Here is a 24,855-nt window from a genome sequence, read left to right as displayed (position 1 = left end):
GTACTTAACCCCAGACTATTAGAGGAGTTCCCCATCACTGGATACCTGCCACAAAAAAACCACATGGTATGGGGTCAACACTGTGAGTGAGTCACACACCTCCCTTTTAGCTATAGCATAACACACCTCCCTTTTAGCTATGAACATCACACTCATTACGATGAGCTATACCATACACCCATTTCACCATTGATACGCCGAACGATATTGATTATGTTTCCACCAGACGGGAGAAGATATGTACTTACCCCCAGAGGAGAGAGGGACCCCATCACTGGAGAGGAGAAGGACCCCATCACTGGCTGAGAAGAGAAGAAAGGACCACACGTTACCACCAGACGAGAGAAGATATGTCAAGTTTCCACCGGACGAGAAAAGATATGTTCCCCAAGCTCCCAGACAATCAAGATGTTACCCATCAATGGAAAGGATATTTCCCACATACCCCAGGACGGAGCTTACCCCTACGGAACAATAGGTTCCTACATCGAGACTGGATGCAATGACGACGATCGTTACATACGTCGATACACCCAGAGCTTCTATGTGTTTATGAGTGATAGATGCTGCTTACTTGCTCGAATCAATTATAGTTGCTATTGTTTCTTGATCACTAGATTGGTCACAAAAAATAGCCCACCCAGCACACCCATTCGTCGACCCACCATATGCGAGAGATTATGTTCCCCGTGTTACCACCAGATGAGAGAGAGAGAAGGACCCATTCAATCCAGACCCCGTTCAATATCATACCCCGTTCAATATCATACCCATAGGGATAAAAGGCCCCACCACTGACTGGTTGACAGGAGAAGGCCCCCATCGTGACACCACAGTGAAAACCCGTAGCACAGGCAAGCTCATCTTCATCTCCAGGGATAGCAAGATCGATAAGGCGAGATACCACCTTCGGCAAGCAGCAAGTTCAATTGATCAGCAAGCAGTTAGGTGTGGAACTGCATCAGGTGTAACTAACTGTGGTTCACTGTGGTACGGTTTCTATGCTTCACGATGAGTGCAATGGGTGGTCTGTTTTGTGAGGTGAAAAGGTTTAGGAGGTCAATCTAAGATTAGGAGGGAGAGATAGAGAAACGGGTATAAATCTAGATACGTCCAGCCGGGTATAAAGATCTTCGATCTCAGGTGGCTAGATCCAGGTAAGAGAGATCCATCCGGGTATAAATCTAGATCCGGATATCATAAATCGAAGTCTCGATCAGGTCGAAGGCAGCAGTAAGATCGCTGAAGTTCTCTCTCAGGGGGGGAGGTCGCAAGGTCGATCTAAGCATTTCGGGTATGCGATTTCACTGTGTGGACTGGAGGCGTAACAGTGTTGTGTTGTGACCAACTGGATGTGATGATAACTGTAGGTTGAACGTTGGACGTAAGGTGAACAGCAGCATAATACGCAGAGCATAATACGCAGAGATCGATGAAGCCCCTTTCAAGGTTCAGTCAATTAAGCAGTCGGTGAAGCACAAGTAGATCCAGTGGGTTATCCAGTAGATCCAGTCGTTGACCTAGCAGCAATACCAGCAGAAGCTGTTTATGTATATGATCCATAAGTATATATAGGTTTAAGCGCACGTTTAAGCATCTTAACCAGATCAAGATCCATACCCATCTCCATAGTGAGATCCATATCCAGTAGCTTAAGAACCAGTTGGAATGCAGCTGTTGATGTCGATTAAGCATAAGATCTAGCTTATCCAGCATAAGTAGCATAACTAGTTGGAGTACCTGTTCCAGGTCCAGCAGCAAAGCAAGCAATCCGAAGCCAGCGATCTAATTCATCCCAGCTAGGTAAGCCAGCAATCATTCTTCTGCCCACCCCCTAGCCGCCATCTAGCCAGCAGCCGCCCGCCGCCATCAATTTAGCCAGCGGCAAGCCCGCCGTCAAGTTCATTGTCTCCAGTTTGCAAGAGAGACCCATCCAGCCAGATTTGACCAGCCCCAGCCTGTTTGTTTCTTGGACCAGCACCTGCCAGTAACGAGCGATGCAAGTAACGATTGGCCAATCAATGCCTTAACGAATTCAAAGCCAGCGATCTAATTCATCCCATTGGTTCAATCCAACGATCCCATCCATCCTATCCAGAGAAGCAGCGATAAACGCCTCAGAATGATAGATGACTCACACGTACCACCCATATGGACCAGAGTTAGGGGATTGTACTCGGAGTTACTGTCTGTCGGAGACCACTCGAACTCTCTGATAGAACAAAGCATGGGGATCTCTGGATCTTCAAAGGAATCTCAGAGTGTAATTCCCTGCCGACGGTAGGAGGCAGAGTCGTTGCAAGATGAGGTGTGGGCTAGGACACTGCCTTTAGCATGGATTCTTTTATTCCAGCAGGTATGCTTATTCTTTCTCGCTCTTTAGCATGGATTCTTTTCTGGAGTCGTATTTGGGGGTGCTCTGCAAGCTGAGGAGATGTCATGATCTATCGGAGAGCTGTCTAGACCTCTTCCCTGCGTGTTCCTGTCGTTCCTCCTTACCCGGCTTGGCCGATGATTCTTCCTTCCCATCCGCTTGTTCGTTCGATGTCGCTTGCTTGTTTATAGAAGTTTGTAAGTGGTTTCCGCTCGCTAATAAATATAGAGCACCTCGTAGCTTGCTTATAGATGGCAAGTGATTATAGGCTAGGCGTGACGGCTGCCTATGCTCATTGATTCATTGGGAAGAGTGTTACTTATGCTCCGTCAAGTCAGTCAAGCTAGGTAGTCGACCCTGCGCTCGCACCGGGGAGAGTGAGCACTATCGATACTGCACTCGATAAAGGCTAGCTTGATTAGCTATAGATGCACCGACGGAATCCGGTTGGATAGCAAAAAGCAAAATGACAAGGCCCGGAGGGACTCGCCTGAGGCCCTACTATTATAATGGGGGGTGAGGTTTTGGAAATGTCCCAACCCAACCAAACAGTGGAACTTAGTTCTCCTTACTCTCGGCGCAGTAGGCGAAGGCTAGCTAGGAGATCCCCATCCCAAGGACAAGTGAATGGATGAAATGGATAAATGGAAGTTATTGAAATTGAGGAAATCAGAATGATTAGGATTGGAAAGATTGGATAGAGGGTGAAGGAAGAATTGAAAGGGAAATATCGATGTAAGGGAGTGAGAGAAAGATGAAAAGAAATAGCTAAATCAGCTGTTGCTGAGTCAACGGTATCTGGACTTGGCTCTGCTTACTCTGCTGCTGGATAAACTGATGCTAACCCAACAGAAGAACTTCCTGGATCGACAGAAGCTGCTACGGGCACTGTTGGACCTGGAACTATATCTACCCTTGCTTCTGCTAATGGTGGTTCTTCTACTGCTCCTGCTTTGCTTTAGGTACTGTAGCCTTTGCATCTGTCTTTCCTAGATGAGCCTTTGTCTCTACTGGATCAACTGCTTAATCGACAGAATCTACTTCTGAATCTACTGCTCAATCTGCTACTCTTGCTTCTGTTGTTTATTCAACTACTTCAACTACGGAATCAACGACTGCATCAACGGCTGCTTATGGGTAAACCACTGGTTATGCTACTGACCCTACTGCTGGGAAGCTACTGGTGTTGGATCTAGAGATGGAGGGTATGCAATGTATGGAACTGGGGAAACTGCTATAGATGGTGCCTTTGCTGCTTCAACGGCTTAATATACTGATGCTGGCTTTTACATGCGGAATGGCTTGGAATGACTAGGGGAATTACTCCTGAAGATATGGTTATGACTATACAAATAATGACAAGAATCCATGCTAGTACCATATATTCCTTATGCGTTAGCAAGACCTATCTTTTAGCGTGACACCAGATCGATGCGCCTTGAAGCTTAATGCCTGCGGCCTCACTGGCTACGGGATCCACGGACCTTACAGTGACTAGGATTGAAGTGGAGCAGAATACTGACAGTGGGGAAGATTGGAACGAATCGGAACGACTATAAATAAGATGGGGCAGTTGTTGGTGAAACCAATCTTACCAACTTGAGTGGCATTGGAACACTTGAACTCGTTGGAACAGCGTTATTAACACAAGTGGGAACTACATGGAATATCGAAACATCGCAAGTAAGAACTATAGCTATTGGCAGAACAGCACTTATTGGAACTCCATCAGATGCCGGAACAACATAACTTGGAACATGTGCAGATCCCAAAACACTACTTATTGGAATAATCGCTTATGCCAAAACATAAGCAGTAGGAACACGTACAAATGAAGGTGCGAAGCCGCCAGAGAATAAATAGGAGGGGCAAGGGTGCGTTAGCACCCTCGACTGCCTTTAGTTACTTATTTGAGAGGGGGGCCGCCATCGCCCTTACTTCTTCATAGGGTCACTCACTATTCATATGGTGAGGGTGAGCCTGCCGAACTCTCGACCCCCGGGCCGCCATCGCCCTTACTTCTTCATAGGGACGGAGTCACTCACTATTCATATGGTGAGGGTGCGTTAGCACACTCGACTGCCTTTAGTTACTTATTTGAGAGACCCAATAAGTAAATTGAAAAGAGGAGGTGGGTGATTCTATTCTGGTTCCTATCTCGAATGACGTAATTACGTATATAATGAATGCCGACCAAGACAATGAGTAAGTGACTGCTGGTCATTATGCATGAATGAGATATCTCTTTTTATACGATATTATGATTGATGATTCGAGCGAATCGTATAAACCGCCTAATTGATGGTGAAATGGTGGTAGTTATATATGAGCATATGGTAGTTGCGGCTTCATAAAATAGAGATTCAGATCGTAATGACATATATAATTCAATGTAGACCGATTCACTTACTCGATCTATCTCTCTTTAGCCAGCCTATGTTGCGGTAGTTTTCCAGAGGCATGCATCGAGAGTGGAATCTCGTCTGAAAGAATGCGTAAGCAGGCTCGACTGATAAGGACCGGCAACGTCGACTGATAAGGATGCTTCAGCAGGCTCGACTGGCTGCCATCACCTTTAGGTGCTCGACTGTTAAGGACCCTTTAGGGGGCTCGACTGATAAGGATGCGTAAGCAGGCTCGACTGTTAAGGCCGCCATCACCTTTAGGTGCTCGACCATAAGGACCTTTAGGTGCTCGACTGTTAAGGAGAGGGAGAGGAGAGGAGAGGGATAGGAGAGGGCCACCATCGATAGGACCGGTAGGGGCTCGACCATAAGGACCTTTAGGTGCTCGACTGTTAAGGACCCTTTAGGGGGCTCCACTGATAAGGAGAGGAGAGGGAGAGGAAAACGCGACATCCAACAGGCACAGTATGTTTCCAATAAACTCCCTGGTCAGGAGGGCCTCTCAACGGCTACCAATTCAACGGATCAAATAAGCTCAGGCTGGGACGTAGAAGGCCCTTGGTCTTCCCACCCGGTTGACCCTCGATTAGGGCTCAAAAAACGACCTCAATCGGGTTACCGGTTGGTCCTAAGATGGTCAAGGAGGACCAGCCTTTTGAATTGAGGGGAAGAAATCGATCTATCATTCATGGCATAATGACATATATAATATATGCATTCACGCTCTCTCGATCGAATAATGAATTCGATAGCGTAATTACATATATAATATATGCACTGTGTCTGCTCGAGAAAGTGTCGAAATGACGATCTAAGAAGAGCGACAATGACGTAGAGAATCGCAAAGATATCGCCAACCAAATAGAATCTTGTCATCTCGCAAATAGAATCTCGTCATCTCGCGCGGTGCATTTCTCGAACCATGTATCCACACATTTAGGAATAGCCAAAAGCGCCGGCACGAAGATCTGAGATGTCTTCCTGGGCGGGCATCATTGTCAGACAGGAAACACACCCGATCCCATACCGACCTCGATATGTGAAATCGTCTTACGCCATATGTACTGATCTTTCTCGGGAGACATGGTCAAAGCCCGCTCTGAGATCTGAAACTCAAAGGATGCGTAAGCAGGCTCGATTGTTAAGGCAGCCATCACCTTTAGGTACTCTGTTAGGATATTCCGACACATAGGATATAGTTAAGTTCAACTTGGTCTAGTGTAGAGTTAGGTATAGAGTTAGGTAAAGTGTGTTTCTTTACCGTTGTACATTTTGTAACTTACAATCCGACGGTCACGATATGTAGTGATCCGACGATTCATTCTCTCCTCGGTATTACCGACACTTGATCCGTGGCTTGACACCCGATTGGTCCATGAGTTCTATTTAAAGTGCATGGAGGGTCATTGTTCGAGTAATCCGTGCATGAGAGAAGCTTATGTAAATTTTCATTCTTTGATTAATAAATTGCCTGTAGTACCCATGTTGGGACAGGCCGTGGACTGTTTCCCTCTTTGAGGGTTTTAACCACGTCAAAAATACTGGTGTATTGATCTGTGATCTGGTTGTGAGCGGTGTCCTTTTGGTATTCTTTCTGAGGAACTTATCCTGTAAATTCCTACATGGTATCGGAGCTATTTGAGGGCCGCGTCCGTTGGTGATCCAAATCTGAAGCCGGTAGAACTGCATGCGGCTGTCGTTTCCTAGATCTGTTGTTTCTGACTGCTTTCGGGCCGAGAGGACTGCTCTGTTGCGTTCGGAGCATCTGTTCCAGTGAGGAACCCCTTTCGTTTCACGCGAAAAGGTTTCCGGTAGCCCTAGCTGCGTCATTTTTCATATCGGGAGGTATACAGTGTTTTTTGCAGTTTACTGTTATTTTCTCTCTGCTTATTTCGGTTTCGGTTTATTTAGCCTTTTTTTTTAACCGGATCTATACCTTTCGTTTCTGCGTATGCTCTTTTCCCTGCGACTCTGTGCGATCTGGGCAAATCAGAAACAGAAATGAAGGATTTTTCTCATGCGTATGCTCTTTTCCCTGCACCTTAGTGTGATCTCGGAAAATCAGAAACATTGAGAAAAATATTTAGTTTTTCGGCTAAAGCTAACTTTGAGATTTTTTTTTTTTAAATTTCTAGTTTTTTGGCTAAAGCTAACTTCGAGCTGCAAGGTTCGTTTTTTCTTTGCATATTCGTGTTGGGTTTTGTGTTTTGTGTTTTGTAGGGAAAAAGAGCTTTCTCAAGGCAAGCACGCAAACCAAGGCCCCCCCCCTCTCTCTCTCTCTCTCTCAAATTTTTTGTATAGATCAATTCGTTCAAAGCTATTTTAAGAGAGTAGAGGTCTTGGGTTCAAGTCTCCATTTTGTGGGGGCGGATTTTTTCATTCCCGCACATTCGCGCACTTTGCCGGCAACGTCAACAATTTTTTTTTAAAAAGCCATAACTTCTTCATCCGGAAGCCTTTTTCAGAGCCGTTTTTTTTAAAACCGCCTATTTTTTCGAGATCTATCCATTGGAACACTTACTTTTAGCATCTTCAGCTTCAGTTGTTTTTAAAAAAATGGAAAGTCCATGCCAAGTCATTCTTGACAGCACTAACTACTTCCAATGGGTAGCCTACATGGAAGATTTACTTAGAAGTAAAGGTCTCTTCAGAATAGCCACAGACCAAGAGAAGAAACCAAAAGATGAAGACAAGGCTGCAAAATGGGAAAATAGACAAGATCAAGCACGTGGTTTGATAGAGATGTCTATTTCTCATGATCTTAGATTCCACATTGCAGAACTTGAGACTCCTCATGAAGCATTAGAAAAACTCGCTAAAGTTTTTGGGATTAAAAATGAAATTAGAGCCCATCAACTTGAAAATGAGTTGCTTACTTTGGATCCTAATAATTTTTCTTGCATTGAAGATTTCTTGTCCAAATTCAAGACCCTTAGATATCTCTTGGAAGGTGTTAAAGTTAAGAAAGAAGATGGTAACCTTATTTATTCCATCCTTACTAAGTTGGGACCAGCCTACTCTGTATTTGTTTCCACTTTCCATTCTACAAGGGAAGCTTTCATTTGTCAAGGAAAAGACTACAAGGCCCCTTCCTTTGACTCCTTTTGTGATTCCTTAATAAGAGAACAAGAAAAACTCTTACACCTTGGTCTTCTTAATCTTGGAAACTCTTCCACGAAAGCGTTAGCCACCCAGCAGCAACCAAATTCAAAGAATCCTAAGAAGTAATATCCTCAAAAGAATGGTCCTAAACCGACTCAGCCTCAAAATGAAAGATCATTTCAGCAAAATGATAAGACCAATAAAAACAAATGGAAGAAGACAGATAGACATTGTAACTTTTGTAATCGAGATGGCCACTTAGAATCTAAATGCTTTAAGATGGAAGCCTTGGAAGCCGCAATGAAGAAACATAACATCCATGTGGAGCCTACTTCAACTTCAACTTTCGGAATGGCACTTTCTGCATGTCGTTGTCAATCATCTCAGTCTGGTTATGCATTAAATGTATCTTCTTCTTCTTCTCATTCTCATGAGTGGCTCATTGATTCTGGAGCCTCTTATCACATGGCCAAAAACCAAGCCATGTTTTCTTCTTTAAATGATTGTAACACCAAAAATATATATGTTGGTGATGATAGATCTCTTAATGTTGTAGGGACTGGAACTGTTCATCTAGACAATGGTCAGTTTAATGATGTATTATGTGTTCCAACCTTATCTTGCAACCTTCTATCTGTCTATCAGATAACTCATTCAGGTGAAGGTAAAATTGTTGAATTTTCACCTCATGATGTTGTAATCAAGGATCTAAAAGATCCTAAACAGATTCTAGCTACTGGTCCTGCTGATGATTCCACAAGGTTGTATAAGTTTCACAACTTTGGGTCATCAAATCTTCCCTCAGTATTTGTTGCTCATAATGATGAAGTGAGCAAACTTTGGCATGAGCGATTTGGTCACTTAAACTATCGCTCCCTTCAGCATCTATGTAAAGAAAATATGGTGACAGGTCTTCCTATGGTATCTTGCAGAGATGGTGTTTGTTCCGGATGTGTACTCGGAAAACATCATCGGGACAGTTTTGACAAACGTGCCTCTTGGCACGCCTCAGCCCCTTTACAGCTTGTGCACAGTGATTTATGTGGTCCTCTTCCTGTTGCTTCATTCTCTGGCTGCAAGTACTTCTTAACTTTCATTGATGATTTCTCCAGACGCACTTGGGTATACTTCTTAAAACTCAAGAGCGAAGTATTTAACACATTTTTGGCCTTCAAAGCCTTTGTTGAAAAACAATCTGGACATCAAATTCTTAAGCTAAGAACTGATAATGGTGGAGAATATGTTAAAAACACATTCATCAACTTTTGCACCGAAAATGGAATTCAAATGCAACATACTGTTCCATGCACTCCACAACAAAATGGTGTAGCTGAAAGGAAAAATCGCACCTTAAAGGAAATGGCTAATTGTATGCTGCAATCTAAAGGACTCAGTCTTAGTTTTTGCGCCGAAGCAATTAATTGTGCAAATTATATAATCAATCGCACTCCTACTAAGGTTCTAGAGAATATCACTCCAGAAGAAGCTTGGAGTTCCATTAAACCAGATGTAAGTCACTTTCGTGTGTTTGGAAGTGAAGCATGGGCCCATATTCCAGATGAAAAGCATAAAGCTTTAGAACCTAAGAGTGAGAAATGTACTTTTGTTGGATATTCTGAAGATGTAAAAGGTTATAGACTTATTCCATTTAAGTCCAAAAATGTTATCATTAGAAGAGATGTAAAATTTGATGAAAATAAATCGGCCTGCGAGCCTAGTCCGGCGGATGTGACACCTCTTCCTATCTCTTCTACTTTTGAAAAAAATTCTTCTTCAGATGATGAAAGCGAGGATGATAATCCTCCCCCACCTTCTTAGGATCCTCAACTTCCAAGATGGGTCTGTGCTACTCGGGATGCAGCAGGTGATCTTGCCGGTGATCCTACAGATCAGCGACGTACATGTTCTCAGTTTGAAAGAGCCTCTTCTTTACTGGCTCAAGCTCCAGTAAATCATGATCCTGGCACTTTTTCAGAAGCTTCAGGCCATCCACATTGGGAAGCAGCTATGAATGAAGAATATCATTCATTGATGACAAATGATACATGGGATCTTGTTCCTCTACCAAAGGGACGCAAACTTGTTAGATGTAAATGGGTTTACAGAACCAAGTATGGACCAGATGGGAAAGTTGATAAACATAAAGCTCGTCTCGTTGCTAAGGGCTTTTCACAGGTTGAAGGCATTGACTACACTGAAACCTTCTCCCCTGTTGCCAAAATGAACTCTATCCGCCTTGTTCTTTCCCTTGCTGCCTCTTTAAAATGGGAAGTCCATCAGATGGATGTTAAATCTGCCTTCTTGCATGGGGACTTGCAGGAAGAAATCTCTATGGAAAAACCCATTGGCTTCATACAAACAGACTCCAGCCTTGTTTGTCGACTTAAGAAATCCCTTTATGGCCTCAAGCAAGCTCCTCGGGCTTGGTATGCCAAAATGGATAGCTTTCTTTTAGAATCTGGCTTTTCTAGGTGTCATTCTGACAATACTGTCTACACCAAGAAAGTGGGCAACTCTCTTATCATCCTTGTTCTTTATGTTGATGATCTTATTCTTACTGGTAGTGATCCCAACCTTATAAACCATGTGAAGTCCAGCCTTAAAAAGAAATTTGAAATGACAGACTTAGGACACTTACACTATTTTCTCGGTCTTCAAGTCTTGCAATCCAAGGAGGGTATTTTCCTTTCCCAGTCCAAGTATGCTTGTGATATTCTTCGTCATTTTCACATGGAAGACTGTAAGCCAGCCCCTTCTCCCTTTCAGTCTGGAGTCAAACTTTCAGTCTCTTGTACTTCTCCTGAATTTGATGTTACCTTATACCGTCAACTTGTAGGAAAACTCTTGTATTTAACCCATACTCGTCCTGATCTTTCCTTTGCTGTTGGCCTTGTTGCTCGTTTTATGCAAAACCCCCGTGAAAGTCATTGGAAAGCAGCTAAAAGAATACTTCGTTATGTTCGAGGTACAGTACAGTTTGGGATTCATTACAGTGCCAAAGCAGCTCCTCTATTAGTTGGTTTCACTGATTCTGATTGGGCTGGTGACCCTGATGATTGGAAGTCTACTGCCGGTTATGTCTTCACTCTTGGTTCAGGACCTATTACATGGGCTTGTAAGAAACAGGCTGCCATTTCTCTTTCGTCAGCAGAAGCAGAGTATCGTGGTGTTGTGGAAGCTAGTAAGGAAGCCTTGTGGCTTCGTCAGATCCTATCAGAGTTTGGCTTTGAGCAGCAGCATCCAACCACACTTTGGTGTGATAATCAAACTGCCATTCAGCTATGCAAAGATCCAGTCCAGCATCAGCGCAGCAAACACATTGAACTACACATGCACTTCATCAGAAAGCTCATTCATGACCATGTTCTTGAAGTGCAATATTGTCCAACAGATGATCAGGTTGCAGACATCTTCACAAAGGCTCTCACAGAGGCGAAGTTCACTAAACTTCGATATATGCTTGGAGTTCAGGAAGTTGTCACTAAGGGGGGATAGGCTCTAGTGCCTCCTTCCTTCTCCTATTGTGTCATATTTGTAAATCCTTCAATCCTATCCCAAGTTGTTCTTAAGGGGGGATGTTAGGATATTCCGACACATAGGATATAGTTAAGTTCAACTTGGTCTAGTGTAGAGTTAGGTATAGAGTTAGGTAAAGTGTGTTTCTTTACCGTTGTACATTTTGTAACTTACAATCCGACGGTCACGATATGTAGTGATCCGACAGTTCATTCTCTCCTCGGTATTACTAACACTTGATCCGTGGCTTGACACCCGATTGGTCCATGAGTTCTATTTAAAGTGCATGGAGGGTCATTGTTCGAGTAATCTGTGCATGAGAGAAGCTTATGTAAATTTTCATTCTTTGATTAATAAATTGCCTATAGTACCCACGTTGGGACAAGCCGTGGACTGTTTCCCTCTTTGAGGGTTTTAACCACGTCAAAAATACTGGTGTATTGATTTGTGATCTGGTTGTGAGCGGTGTCCTTTTGGTATTCTTTCTGGGGAACTTACCCTGTAAATTCCTACATACTCGACTCTTTTTTACTTATTTTGGGGGGCCAATAAGTAAACCCAAGAGGGAGAGGATGCGTAAGCAGGCTCGACTGATAAGGAGAGTTCCGGCAGGGCTCGACTGTTAAGGACCCTTTAGGGTGCTCGACTGATAAGGAGAGGAGAGGTCCGGCAGGGTGAGCCTGTAGAACTCTCGACCTATGGGAGAGGTAATGAACGCTCGACTAAAAGGCCGCCATCGCTCGACCAACCTTTAGTTACTTATTTGAGAGGGGCCACCCAATAAGCATCAAGGAAGTACGCCTATAAGAAAGCGTAATTACCTATCTCATTCAGGCAGGGAGATCGTCATGAATTCGATCATGACCGTAATGACATATATAATATATGAATATGAAGGCTGCCGGCATTCGAAAGGCCCTATATTATTTAGGGGTCGCTCACTCATTCATATGGGTGAGGGGCATTTGATGCTCAAAATAGATCATACTCAAAAAAAGAGTTTGATCCTGGCTCAGAACGAACGCTAGCTATATGCTTAACACATGCAAGTCGAACGTGGCTTGCTTCCCCATCCATCCACGTGGGGGCAGAAGGGCAAGATGAATGGCCTCCTCCTAGCGCGTGCTCACTCACTCAAATGATATGCGAGTGGTGCGCTCGGCATGGGGCACGGCAAGCAAAGTGGCGAACAAGTGCGTAACGCGTGGGAATCTGCCGAATAGTTCACTCCAAATCCTGAATAATTCATAAAGCAAGCTAATTCGCGTTGTTCGATGAGCCCACGTAGTATCAGGTAGTTGGTTAGGTAAGGGCTGACCAAGCCAATGATGCTTAGCTGGTCTTTTCGCATGATCAGCCACACTGGGACTGAGACATGGCCCAGACTCTCTCACGGGGCAGCAGTGGGGAATATTGGACAATGGGCTCACGCCCGATCCAGCAATATCGCGTGGGTGAAGAAGGGCACTGTCGCTTGTCAAGCTCTTTCGTCGAGTTTCGATCATGACAGGACTCGAGGAAGAAGCCCCGGCTAACTCTGTGCCAGCAGCCGCGGTAATACGAGGGGGGCAAGTGTTATTCGGAATGACTGGGCATAAAGGGCACGTAGGTGGTGAAAAGGGTGGAAAGTGAAAGTCGCCAAAACACTAGCGGGGTGCTTTCTTGACCATTTCACTTGAGTGAGATAGGGGAGAGTGGAATTTCGTGTGGAGGGATCAAATCCTAAGATATACGAAGGAACGCCAACCGCGAAGGCAGCTCTCTGGGTCCCCACTGACGCTGGGGTGCGAAAGCATGGGGAGAAAACAGGATCAGATACCCTGGTAGTCCATGCCATAAGCGATGAGTGTTCGTCCTTGGTCTGCCTGCCTACTAGGTAGGATTAGGATCAGGGGTCCAGCTAACGCGTGAAACACTCCGCCTGGGGAGTACAGTCACAAGACTGAAACTCAAAGGAATTGACGGGGACCTGCACAAGCGGTGGAGCATGTGGTTTAATTTGATACAACGCGCAGAACCTTACCAGCCCTTGACATATGAACAAGTGTGCCTGTCCTTAACGGGATGGTGCGAAAATTCATACAGGTGTTGCATGGCTGTCGTCAGCTCGTGTCATGAGATGTTTGGTTAAGTCCTATAATGAGCGAAACCCTCGTTTTGTGTTGCTGAGACATGCGCTAACGGATCAATGTCATCGCCCCTTCTCAAGGGCGAGGGTGAGTAAGCGAACTCTCGGAGGCAAGCGCCTCTTTTTGATTGATGACACTCCTATGAAGGCAGGTGCGTGCTGCACTCACAAGAGACTGCCAGTGATATGCTGGAGGAAGGTGGGGATGACGTCAAGTCCGCATGGCCCTTATGGGCTGGGCCACACACGTGCTACAATGGCAATGACAATGGGAAGCAAGGCCGTAAGGCGGAGCGAATCCGGAAAGATTGCCTCAGTTCGGATTGTTCTCTGCAACTCGAGAACATGAAGTTGGAATCGCTAGTAATCGCGGATCAGCATGCCGCGGTGAATATGTACCCGGGCCCTGTACACACCGCCCGTCACACCCTGGGAGTTGATTTCGCCCGAAGCATCAGACCAATGATCACCCTATCTATATATGTTCCACTAGTGTGGCCCACTATGGTTGGGGTGGTCTTATTGGCGCATACCACGGTGGGGTCTTCGACTGGGGTGAAGTCGTAACAAGGTAGTCGTAGGGGAACCTACGGCTGGATCGAATCCCTCTCCTTCACAGTCGAGCCCCTCCGGTCCTCACCATATGAATAGTGAGTGACTCCGTCCCTATGAAGAAGTAAGGGCGATGGCGGCCCCCCTCTCAAATAAGTAACTAAAGGCAGTCGAGTGTGCTAACGCACCCTGGTGTACACTTCTAAACATAAGTCATAGTATAATGCGCATCATGATGTTTGGTAGATAATGCATGCATCTCCATCATGCATGTTTGCTTCATCATGCATCGTTTTGCCATCTCTAATGCAACATATATAAGGCATCCACAGACAGATCTCAATCCAACTGGGAGAAATAGATGCATCCACATTCTCCATCATGCGGTCGCATTTCCTATCCATTCAGCATTCTCCGAACGCACCGCAATAGAGCGATGACAAAATATGGGGTATCGGTCCGGATCCGATAGCGAGTATAGACGTGTCTAAGGGCGAGTATAACCCAATAGGTCAGAGTGTCAGATTGTGAATTCGAAAACACGGGTTCGAATCCCGTTATTCGCCGCACCCCATTGTCGACCAGGCCCTCCCCCCCCCTATGAAATAAGTAAAGCGATGGCCCTGGCTTTCAATACGTTACGCTTCATATTTATTCCCCTAAAAGCTAAGCCAAGGAGATAAGTCAAATAGTTATGCCTAGCTTTCAATATACCTATGTGTAGCCTAGCTTGAAATACGTTACGCCTAACTTGAAATATGCTACGCCTCACCTTCACACGCTCCCTCACCTGGTACTTCTCTCCCCGGCTTTTCATGGCTCTTCCTTGACGAAGTATTACTTCTTTTATAACGTATTTACTCATATCATTTTGGTAACTATAGATAGAATAAAGCCAAGGTGCGAAGCCGCTTGTCCCTCCGGGGGGCAAGGAAAATAGTAAGTTACACAGCACCATGGAAACTTTGATTGAGGGGCTAAAAATAGCAGTAGTGTTATGGAGTTATGTCTTTTGGGGTATCGGGTTATGGGTCACTATTTTGGTTTCTTCGCAACTCCGTGACTCGATTGATCATAGGGGCGAGTCACTAACCGTACCTCACCCACGACGGGTGAGTACTCCGTTCCTCTCCCTTTGGTCGAGCACTTCGTTCCTCTCCTTGACAGTCGAGTGTGCTAACGCACCCTGGTGTTTATTTCGTTACATAAGTCATGGCAAGGCCCTGTCACGTTATAGGCGAACCTACTTGAAGAGTAAGGCCCCCCTGATTCTGGGCCTGAAAGGTCTTATCAGGTCCTGGGTCAACCCAGCCAGTAAGGTCCTGATCAACCCTCTCATTTTTTTCACCCGGTCCTTGCCCGGTGCGGGACAAGTAAGAAATTACTCTCCCGTTGGTCGAGCGTGCTCCGCATCCTCTCCTTATCAGTCGAGCCCCCTGTCGGGTCCTTGCACTAGGAAGCGCAAGCCCCTCCGGGTTCAATTTACTTATTTGCCCCCCCAAATAAGTTAAAAAAAGAGTCGAGCAACTAAAGTTCCTCTCCTTATCAGTCGAGCCCCCTGTCGGGTCCTTGCTTTCCTAACGTCAAGCAAGCAATAAATTTCAATTTACTTATTGGGTGGGGGGGCGTTGGTCGAGCCCCTACCGGTCCTCTCCCGGTGGTCGAGCAACTAAAGTTTCAATTTACTTATTGGGTGGCCCCTCTCAAATAAGTCAAAAAAATGGCCCCTCACCATCGGAATAGTGAGTGACCCCTATGAAGAAGTAAGGGCCCTCCGGTCCTCTCCCGGTGGTCGAGCAACTAAAGTTTCAATTTACTTATTAGGTGGCCCCTCTCAAATAAGTCAAAAAAAGGGCCCCTCACCATCGGAATAGTGAGTGACCCCTATGAAGAAGTAAGGGCCCTCCGGTCCTCTCCCGGTGGTCGAGCAACTAAAGTTTCAATTTACTTATTGGGTGGCCCCTCTCAAATAAGTCAAAAAAAGGGCCTTGTTGCCGGTTCAATTTACTTATTTGGTGGCCCCTCTCAAATAAGTAACTAAAGAGCAACTAAAGTTTCAATTTACTTATTGGGTGGCCCCTCTCAAATAAGTCAAAAAAAGGGCCCCGTTGCCAGTTCAATTTACTTATTTGGTGGCCCCTCTCAAATAAGTAACTAAAGAGCAACTAAAGTTCCTCTCCTTATCAGTCGAGCCCCCTGTCGGGTCCTTGCTTTCCTAGCGTCAAGCAAGCCCCTACCGGTCCTTGCTTTCCTAGCGTCAAGCAAGCCCCTACCGGTCCTTGCCCGATGCGGGACAAGTAATAAATTCCTCTCCCGTTGGTCGAGCGTGCTCCACATCCTCTCCTTATCAGTCGAGCCCCCTGTCGGGTCCTTGCACTAGGAAGCGCAAGCCCCTCCAGGTTCAATTTACTTATTTGCCCCCCCCAAATAAGTAAACAAAAGAGTCGAGCAACTAAAGTTCTTCTCCTTATCAGTCAAGCCCCCTGTCGGGTCCTTGCTTTCCTAACGTCAAGCAAGCAATAAATTCCTCTCCTTAACAGTCGAGCCCCTACCGGTCCTCACCATTGGAATGGTGAGCCCCTCTCCTCTCCTCTCCTTAATAGTCGAGCCCCCTAAAGGGTCCTATCCTCTCGCTCTCCTCTCCCTTATGGTCGAGTACCTAAAGGTCCTTAACAGTCGAGCACCTAAAGGTCCTTATGGTCGAGTACCTAAAGGTCCTCTCCTTAACAGTCGAGCCTGCTTACACATCCTTAACAGTCGAGCCTGCTTACGCATCCTTAACAGTCGAGCCTGCTTACGCATCCTTATCAGTCGAGCCCCCTAAAGGGTCCTCTCCTCTCCCTCTCCTCTCCCTTATGGTCGAGTACCTAAAGGTCCTTAACAGTCGAGCACCTAAAGGTCCTTATGGTCGAGTACCTAAAGGTCCTCTCCTTAACAGTCGAGCCTGCTTACGCATCCTTAACAGTCGAGCCTGCTTGCGCATCCTCTCCCTCTCCTCTCCCTTATGGTCGAGTACCTAAAGGTCCTCTCCTTAACAGTCGAGCCTGCTTGCGCATCCTTAACAGTCGAGCACCTAAAGGTCCTTGGGGTCGAGTACCTAAAGGTCCTCTCCTTAACAGTCGAGCCTGCTTACGCATCCTTATTAGTCGAGCGTGCTACGCACCCTACCGGTCCTCTCCTTATCAGTCGAGCCCCCTGTCGGGCCCTTGCACTAGGAAGTGCAAGCCCCTCTGGGACCTTGACTGTCTTGCTTACCTCTTCGCTACTTTTAGAGTTTTGTTAGAAAGCAAAGATGGCTCTTCTTCGTGGCGAACTTCACCAATTCATATCTGAGCTTCAGCTCGGCTAGCTGATATTCCCCCCGAACCCCCTCTATCGTTCCATTCGTGCTTGTGCTAAGAATGTGTGTTCTATCGTTCGTGCCCCATCATCATAGGGATGGTTCACTCACTGCTACTTGAATCAATTTATCTCTTTTGGTGCGTGCGTAGCGGGATCGCTTCGCTTGCTTAATCGTTCGCGCCTCATACCCTTGAGTCTTGTTCAACTAGCTAGTGACTTTCATTTCCCAAAAATGCATTTCTACATCTAGGTTCTCAATCAACATTAATGGTGAGCTATGTGGATTCTTTTCAGGGGGCAGAGGTTTGCGCCAAGGGGATCCAATATCCCCATATCTCTTCTCTTTAGTGATGGAGGCCTTTTCTGGACTTATGCAAAACATGGTGCAGAACAGGCTATTTAAATACCATTGGCGGTGTCGAAAAGAGCAAATCTTCCACCTTTGCTTTGCAGATGACTTGCTTATCTTTTCTAAGGGTGAAGGCGGATTTCCGGCTTGCTTGAGTTCGCCATCCTCTTAGGTAGACCGGGCCCCTATTATTCATTCAATAGGCGGGCAGGGAAGCCCAAAGAGTTCCACCTCTTCTCTTTAATAGGTATGTATGACCGCTTGTTCCATTGCTGAAATAGAAAAGAAAGTAAAGCAGGTGCTCGTAACATAAGACAAGACTGGTGATTCATCCAATCAATCAGGATCGAAGCGGCCGTAAGAAAGGACTTGCCTAACCTCTCGCCCAGTAATATAGTAAGAAAGGGGCCAGTAGCTGGTCAGTATAAAGCCGAGTCCAAAAAGTGAGAGCCAGGAAAGCATAAGAAGTTCACTTCCTTCCCATTCCATTATTTTTCATAGATTTTTTAAGGTGCGAAGCCGCCAGAGGAGAAAAAGGAGGGGCCGGGGGGCAAGGAAAATAAGAAAGCAACTCGACGGAGGAAGCAAGAAAGGCAGTCAACCTAAGAAAATAAAAGCAGGTTTTAGATACTAAAGATACTCTAGTCCGAGACTTGAAACTAGCAACCATTAGATCCTTACTAGAGCGCATGACGTAACTAGAACATAGCACGAAAAGAGGGATACGTATAGAGACCGCGAATCGGATGGATAGGAGCTTGATTGTAGGGGATGCTGGGGGGTCAAAGGCTGAGAATTCTCTCTATCCAAGTGCAGCTACTGTTTTTGAAGCACCCCCCTGGAGTTCTGGTGAAAGCTATCCTTCTAGGGACCTCTCTTATCTACCAACTTATGATGCTGGGGAAAAAAGGCCACTAAACAGATCTTCATCATATCTATCCTTCAAATCCATTCTGTGGAAATGCAGTGAGGCGATCGACCAAATACCCTATGACCCGGAAGGACAAGTTATGCTTCTCCGACTGTTGCTGAACCTTTTAGTTAGATCTCTAGAGAAAAAGAGGGAAAGAAAGAGGTGGCTATGCAAGGACCTAATAAGCCATTGAAGACTAACTAAGGCCAATCCACTGCAGCCTCCATAATGGCAAATTCCTATTCAAGAGGAATAGTTGAGCTAGGACCTTACTTAATCCTATAAGGAGTTCCGTTCCTAATTCCCGAAGCTTCCCTATTTGACGAAAGGGGGGCTTGGGCTGAAGGACGGGCTTTCAACAACAAGAACCTACCACTATGTTCGCTAACACCTATAAGACAGCAGACTGACTAGCTGACCTAACCGTGCTGAACTAATCGCTGACAGAGCAGACTTGCTTGCCCGAGAAAGCTCTTTTTCCTTGCAACTCTTTAAATGGAATCCTTAACCAGAACTTTTTCTGCTCGGCTAGCTGCGCCTTCCCATTGCAAACCAGACATCTCGCCTTTACCCTTAACAGCCTGCTTTGGTTCTCCGAGACCTTTTCTTCGATACCCCTTCCCTTCTTCAAATGCCTTCCTTAATCAACCTTCCTATAGACGCAAGAAGCTCATCGCCCTTCTTTCTGACATCACTACTCCTACTAGCATGGCATCATACTGGTCCTTTACTTCCCCTCATAGAAGAGATCAAAATCAGTCAAATTTCTACCTTGTCCAATCACAATCATAGGACACTCCTTTGTGAGAGAAGAAAGAATGTTGAAATGAGAGTTGCATTTAGTAGCGCCGGCGCCTCATCCAAATGAGACTTGGAAAGCGAGATAGGGCCTAACTGGGAGGCAGGAAGAAGACTACACGAGTGGTTCGGGAAGGAATCTCTTTTACTTTCTGGTGCCATAGCTTCGACTCCACCCCAGTAATAGGTTTAGGAGGGAGCCGCTACTTCACCCTCTTTTCAGGGAGATCAGGATGAGGCAAAAGGGGGCTTTATTAAAGTCCTCTGGGTCGTCCACTAAGTGAGTGAAAGAGGTCTCATTGGGAGAATTGGGAAGAGAGAAGGCCAGCCTCCCACTATGTGAAAGAAGAGCTTTTTCTTTCATATTCACTTCTATAGAATATATAGAATAGGTAGTTCGCTTAGCCGCAGCTGAAGCCATCGATCTTTGAATTCAATGAAAGAAGCTTTCAAAGGGGGTTCCCCCCACAAACGAAAATAGAATGATTGGGGCGCATAAGCCCTCCATATCTTATGCATCAAAAAGGCTACTTGAGCCTACTGATTCTTCTTATGGGGCAGTACAAAAAAAGATATGAAATAAGGCGAGTCCCTAACTGGAATCACGGAAAAAGCCTCTTACGCAAGTATACAAACAGCTCTCATAGTTCAAAAAGACGTGTGCTAGGATTCTAATTGTACAAAGGCGGGGGCGTGAAGAGAGATTAATGAAGTGAAGAAAGGAAAGCAAGACCGAAGCATAATTGACTTAGAAATGAAAGGGGAACGCCCTGGGCACTACGGTTCACCTGGGTGCTCACTTAGAAGCAAGAGAGGTAAGAGGCCACTTACGGGAGGTCTCCAGGGTCAAGAAAGAAAAAAAAGTCCTAGGCAGAGATACAGCAGGACCAGGAGGAAGTGCGGACAGATGGATTGATCATCGATCGCTTTCCAAATCAAGGTGTCTTAAGCCGGACCTTTCTCCAGAAGTCTCTTTGGCCAGAAGAAGGAATGCCCAAAAGAATGATGCAGGAAATCGATTGGGCGAAAGGGCTGGTCAACTCCTTTTTAGCTCTAAAAGGGTACAAGAGGTCTTGGGGAATTGGCATGAGAAGTTCATAGCAAGGGTCATAGCATGGGTGTGAAAGCCGGCTCCCCTCTTGTAGTGGTTCTTTCGGCACTTCCAGTCAGGGCCTGTTCACCATTCCAAGCAAGCCCGATCCGCTCATTCACAATTGGTAGACGTTCCATCTGACGGGAGCTGTGTATTAGAAGATTGAACCATTTGGTACGTAAGAGCTCTATTCTCCGTGACATTGGCAAGGGCATTCCGTCTTCCTCTTGCTCTCAGTTCTGGGGGCTTGAACTTGGCTCAGTCCAGTACACATCATGGTACCGATAGCTTCGAAAGAGCCCGTCCGTCAATTCTACTTTTTTCATCATTCGGGCGGCTGGGCTGGTTCGATGGCTGCATTGGGGTGAAGATGGAGTTCCCATCTGCCCAAGTGGAGTCAAGGCCAAGAAGGAAGATCAGTCCTTTGAGGCTCTAGCCCGGGCTGCTGTATAGGGTCTAGGGCTGTAGTTCGGTGGGGGCGGAGTAGAAAAGGAATGGAATTGAGTTGCTTGTGTGTACTTTCCGCACCTTTCTTTCTGGTCCAGTGATGCGTCCAAGGTGGGGTAGAGGCTGGTCGTAGACCAGAAGACAACAAGTTAAGATATTCGTAATACTGAAATCGAGAAAGTGATGCCTATCGACCTCAGACCCTACTATCGACTGGGAGAGTTTCCGGAAGAAAGATTCCAGAAAAGCGGAAGAGCAACTATCAGGAGAGCTCCTAGTCAAGCAAAAGAGAGACTGAAAGCGATTCACCGGATTGACTGACTTGCTTTCCTCCCTGATTGGCTTTATTGCCTGGAATGACTTCCCGAAGGAAAGGACTTAGCGCTGGAAACTCCTAGCTCAACTAGCGCTTAGTCCCTTGCTTGTTGGCTTCGTCGACCAATTCCTTGTGTCGGCTCCGATCCAACTAGTAACAAGATAGATATATCGAATTTGGTGGGCAGAGTTGGGAGAATAAACACCTGGCGACTCGAGAACATGATGCGCTAGCTTTCGATCAGCTAATCGAGATAGGCTGTACTTTTCATTCGATTTGGTTACCACGTGCTTTTCACTTTATGATCATGGTCCCTCAGCTCTAAGAATCTTATCCCTTTTTTGGAACCTTCGCTGGCATAAATCGAAGGAGAGAGAAATCGATTGTTGAGGTTCCGACCTCGAGACCGATAGGGATGGAAGCTAGACCGGGTAGGTAAACGGAGTTTGTATGAGCCGCACAAAATGATATGTTGGAGAATGAATGAGCTGAAGATTTGGACTGCTTGCTTCTAATCGTGCATGAAAATTATGACCCGTGAATGATGCCAAGTGAACCTCTCCTTTCATCTTCCCTAAGAAGAATTCATATAGTAAACTAACATCCAGCTGGCAAATAAAAGTTGACCTTGCCCCTCCTATTTCTTCTCTGGCGGCTTCGCACCTTTGTTTTAACAAATGGCTTGTTAAATCTGACCGGAGCAAGGTAGTATTGACTCCCGGTTCGGACAGCGAGGATTGAGCCTTCCTTTTAGCCTTCCCTGCTTCATATATCAAGAATTGCGTATAGAGAAGAAAGTGGATGTCTTTGTGAAAGATTGGAATCGAAAAAGCAGCGCCCAAAGGGGCCCTATGTGGGTTCGGTCAACGTCTGCTGTAAGAGCCTATTGATCACTTGTCAGCCACCTTTCTTTAAGAGAGTAAAAAGCAGCTCTTTAAAAGCTCAGTAAGAATACAGAATTTTCGATGCTTAACACAGGCTAGTCAAATACTGTTTTTCCGGGTACAACAGGTCGGTAGTCACAGGCCCTCGTGGAAGGAAGAAAGATCGCTAAGAGACTCCGAACCACGATTCATAAATCATCGACGGATCTTAGGAAATGGAATGAGATGGGAGGGCCTATCTAACCCGGCCTTACAGAACGTGAAGTCCGAAGCCTGTCGTACAAGGATCAACCCGTACCGGAAAAGCCTTAGTAGATTCAACAGAACGACCCTATGAGCAGCTCTCCATCTAGTCCATTTTTACGGGTGTGTGTTCTTTCAGTAGACCTTCTCAACCATACCTCCGATGAACAACAGCCTAGGTCTTTATGAGGGCTGGGAACAGATGACCACTCATCGTCCAGTTAGTTGGAAAACTCATATCACCGTAATATCATAATAAAGGAAAGAGTCTCGGGTTACGGAGAATAGGCTTGCCTGTGGATCCTATGGATTTCTCTTCCTCTCTACACCCTTCCACGGTTGACTCTATTTATTCCACTTCTTCGTCTCCTTTTCTCTCTCCAAAAAAGCATCCAAAAGGGTATCCCGACACACGCGGGGAAAGGAGAGGTGAGCTATTTAGTTATTCGACTTCCTAACCAATAGGAATATCCTTTTTAGGTGGATTGATTGATCCGAAGAAAGGCTAAGCCTAATACCTTGACTTGCCCCTGTTACCCGGGTTGACTCTCTATTTCCTGCTCTCTCAAACACTAGATCCCAATGTGCTAGTTCGTCTTTTAGGAAAATATGAGGGTTACGGTTGACAGACGGGGTACGCGTCAAGGGGTGGACCCAAACAATAATGAGATTGCGGAACAGTTTCAAGTGAAGAGTAGTTTACTAGTCATCATAACTACGAGTGAAGCTAAGGGAAAGCCAGTATGAGTTATTGTACGCCGATTCCGAATCTACCAATTCCGGGATCTTTTGCAGCGAAGGCCTGTCATCGAATTCTTCAAACCTGGGATAAAAACCTTGCACTTGGAAGCGCAAGACCCTCCGGACCTTGTTGTTAACTTTAGGGTTATAGCACGCTAGGATGAATTATATCAAATAGGATCTCTCAAGTGAGAGCTATAGAAGATAAGGAGGACAGGTTAGAATAGATTCGATTGTAGCTCTCTTCTTTAATCTTCCCTCCAGGGCTCTCTCTAAAGCCTTTCAACGAGACTTTCTAGAGGTTAAGCTAGCCCTCTCCAATTATAGGTTCATTTGAGGATGTCTTCGGCTTAAAGAAAGATGGGCATAGAAGCCGTTTATCTCATATAATTTCTTGAGTCTAATGAGGAAGAACAGTTATCAGTCTGGGACTCCTTCTTTTAACCTTCTATTGTGGCTCAAGAGCAGCTACCTATTCTCCTCTATATGCTTATCTGCTTTTCGGTCTTAGTTCTGGATTTCCGGTCTCTCCTCTATAGGACTAGCAATCTCCTTCCTAAAGGTTATATCAAGCTAGGATGAATTAGAATCTATTATATCTAGCCATCTCTTTCCAGTAGTATGTAGCTTGACTTCCTTGAACTTCTATGGAGGGCTTAGTTTGCGCAGTTGAGTGGCGCTTGTTGAATACAATACCTCTCGTAGGCCTGATCTCAACGATCTCAACAATTACATATATAAATGGAAGTCAGTCGCTTTTAAGACGCTCGACTAGAAGAAAGAGAGATTTCTATTGATAGGAACGGAACTTCTTAGAAAAGCAGCGAAGACGGGACTAGTTTCAAGCGGAATCCGAATAAAGAAAGGCAGGGCTATAAAGCGGTTGACTCAATAAATCACTTTAGCTCTCCTCTAGGAGCGAATTCATCTAACGAGGTAGGAGCTGCTTGCCCAGTCAGAAAGCTAGGCTCCATCTGTCAAGGAGAAGGCATGGTACCTCGACCCAGACTGCTATTGAAGAATAAGAACTCGTTGGGTTGCGTTCGACCGAACTCTATTCGTAAACTTCAACGGGATCCGGTAGCAGGTGCCCCAGACTTCTGCCTTTTCTTCTGATGTAGTCGGTTGTTTTTATCCGTGAACCACTGGGAGCATATTAATGAAGACTCCCGAAGAAGACTTTCGGACAAAAAGAAGAATCCAAAGACGATACATTTAGTAACTCTACAGGTACCACCAGTCATTTTCATTTCTGGATTTCGAAATAGAACATCCGGCTATTCCTGTAGGTTGTTGACCAGATACGCACCTGGGAGTCTCTATCAAAGCGATTCTCTTTCTTGCTTATGATCAACATTAGTGCAATGGAATTCTGTAATCACCGCATTACCATATAAATGGAAGAAAGCTCATCAACAACCGTAGGCGCTGCAGTTGTAAAGCCAAGAATGGTTTGGGCGCAGCCCATTGTAACATTATAGAGATCAAACCTCAAACTGACTAATTTCACATCAAAAGAGAAGATTGGCCCTCCCCACTGGAAAGATGTCTTCCTTCTTTCAGTCTATCTATAGGCAGATGCCTCTCCAACCCGCCCGGATCAGTCTATTAAGAAAAGGATGCCTCACAATTGAAGTTGGTTGGAAAGACTT

At 45.5% G+C, this 24,855-nt stretch overlaps 1 pseudogene; it reads left to right on the top strand.

The window, feature by feature from the left end:
• The first annotated feature begins 12,391 nt into the window (after positions 1 to 12,391).
• LOC149172186 (18S ribosomal RNA) lies at positions 12,392 to 14,129 on the top strand (annotated as a pseudogene).
• Positions 14,130 to 24,855: the final 10,726 nt, after the last annotated feature.

The sequence above is a fragment of the Pinus tabuliformis genome, chromosome 4_2, assembly GCF_031772625.1.
Source record: "Pinus tabuliformis cultivar Carrire ecotype Pingquan chromosome 4_2, CPIR1, whole genome shotgun sequence".
NCBI classification, from domain to species: Eukaryota; Viridiplantae; Streptophyta; class Pinopsida; order Pinales; family Pinaceae; genus Pinus; species Pinus tabuliformis.
This window is presented reverse-complemented; position numbering and strand designations above follow the sequence as displayed.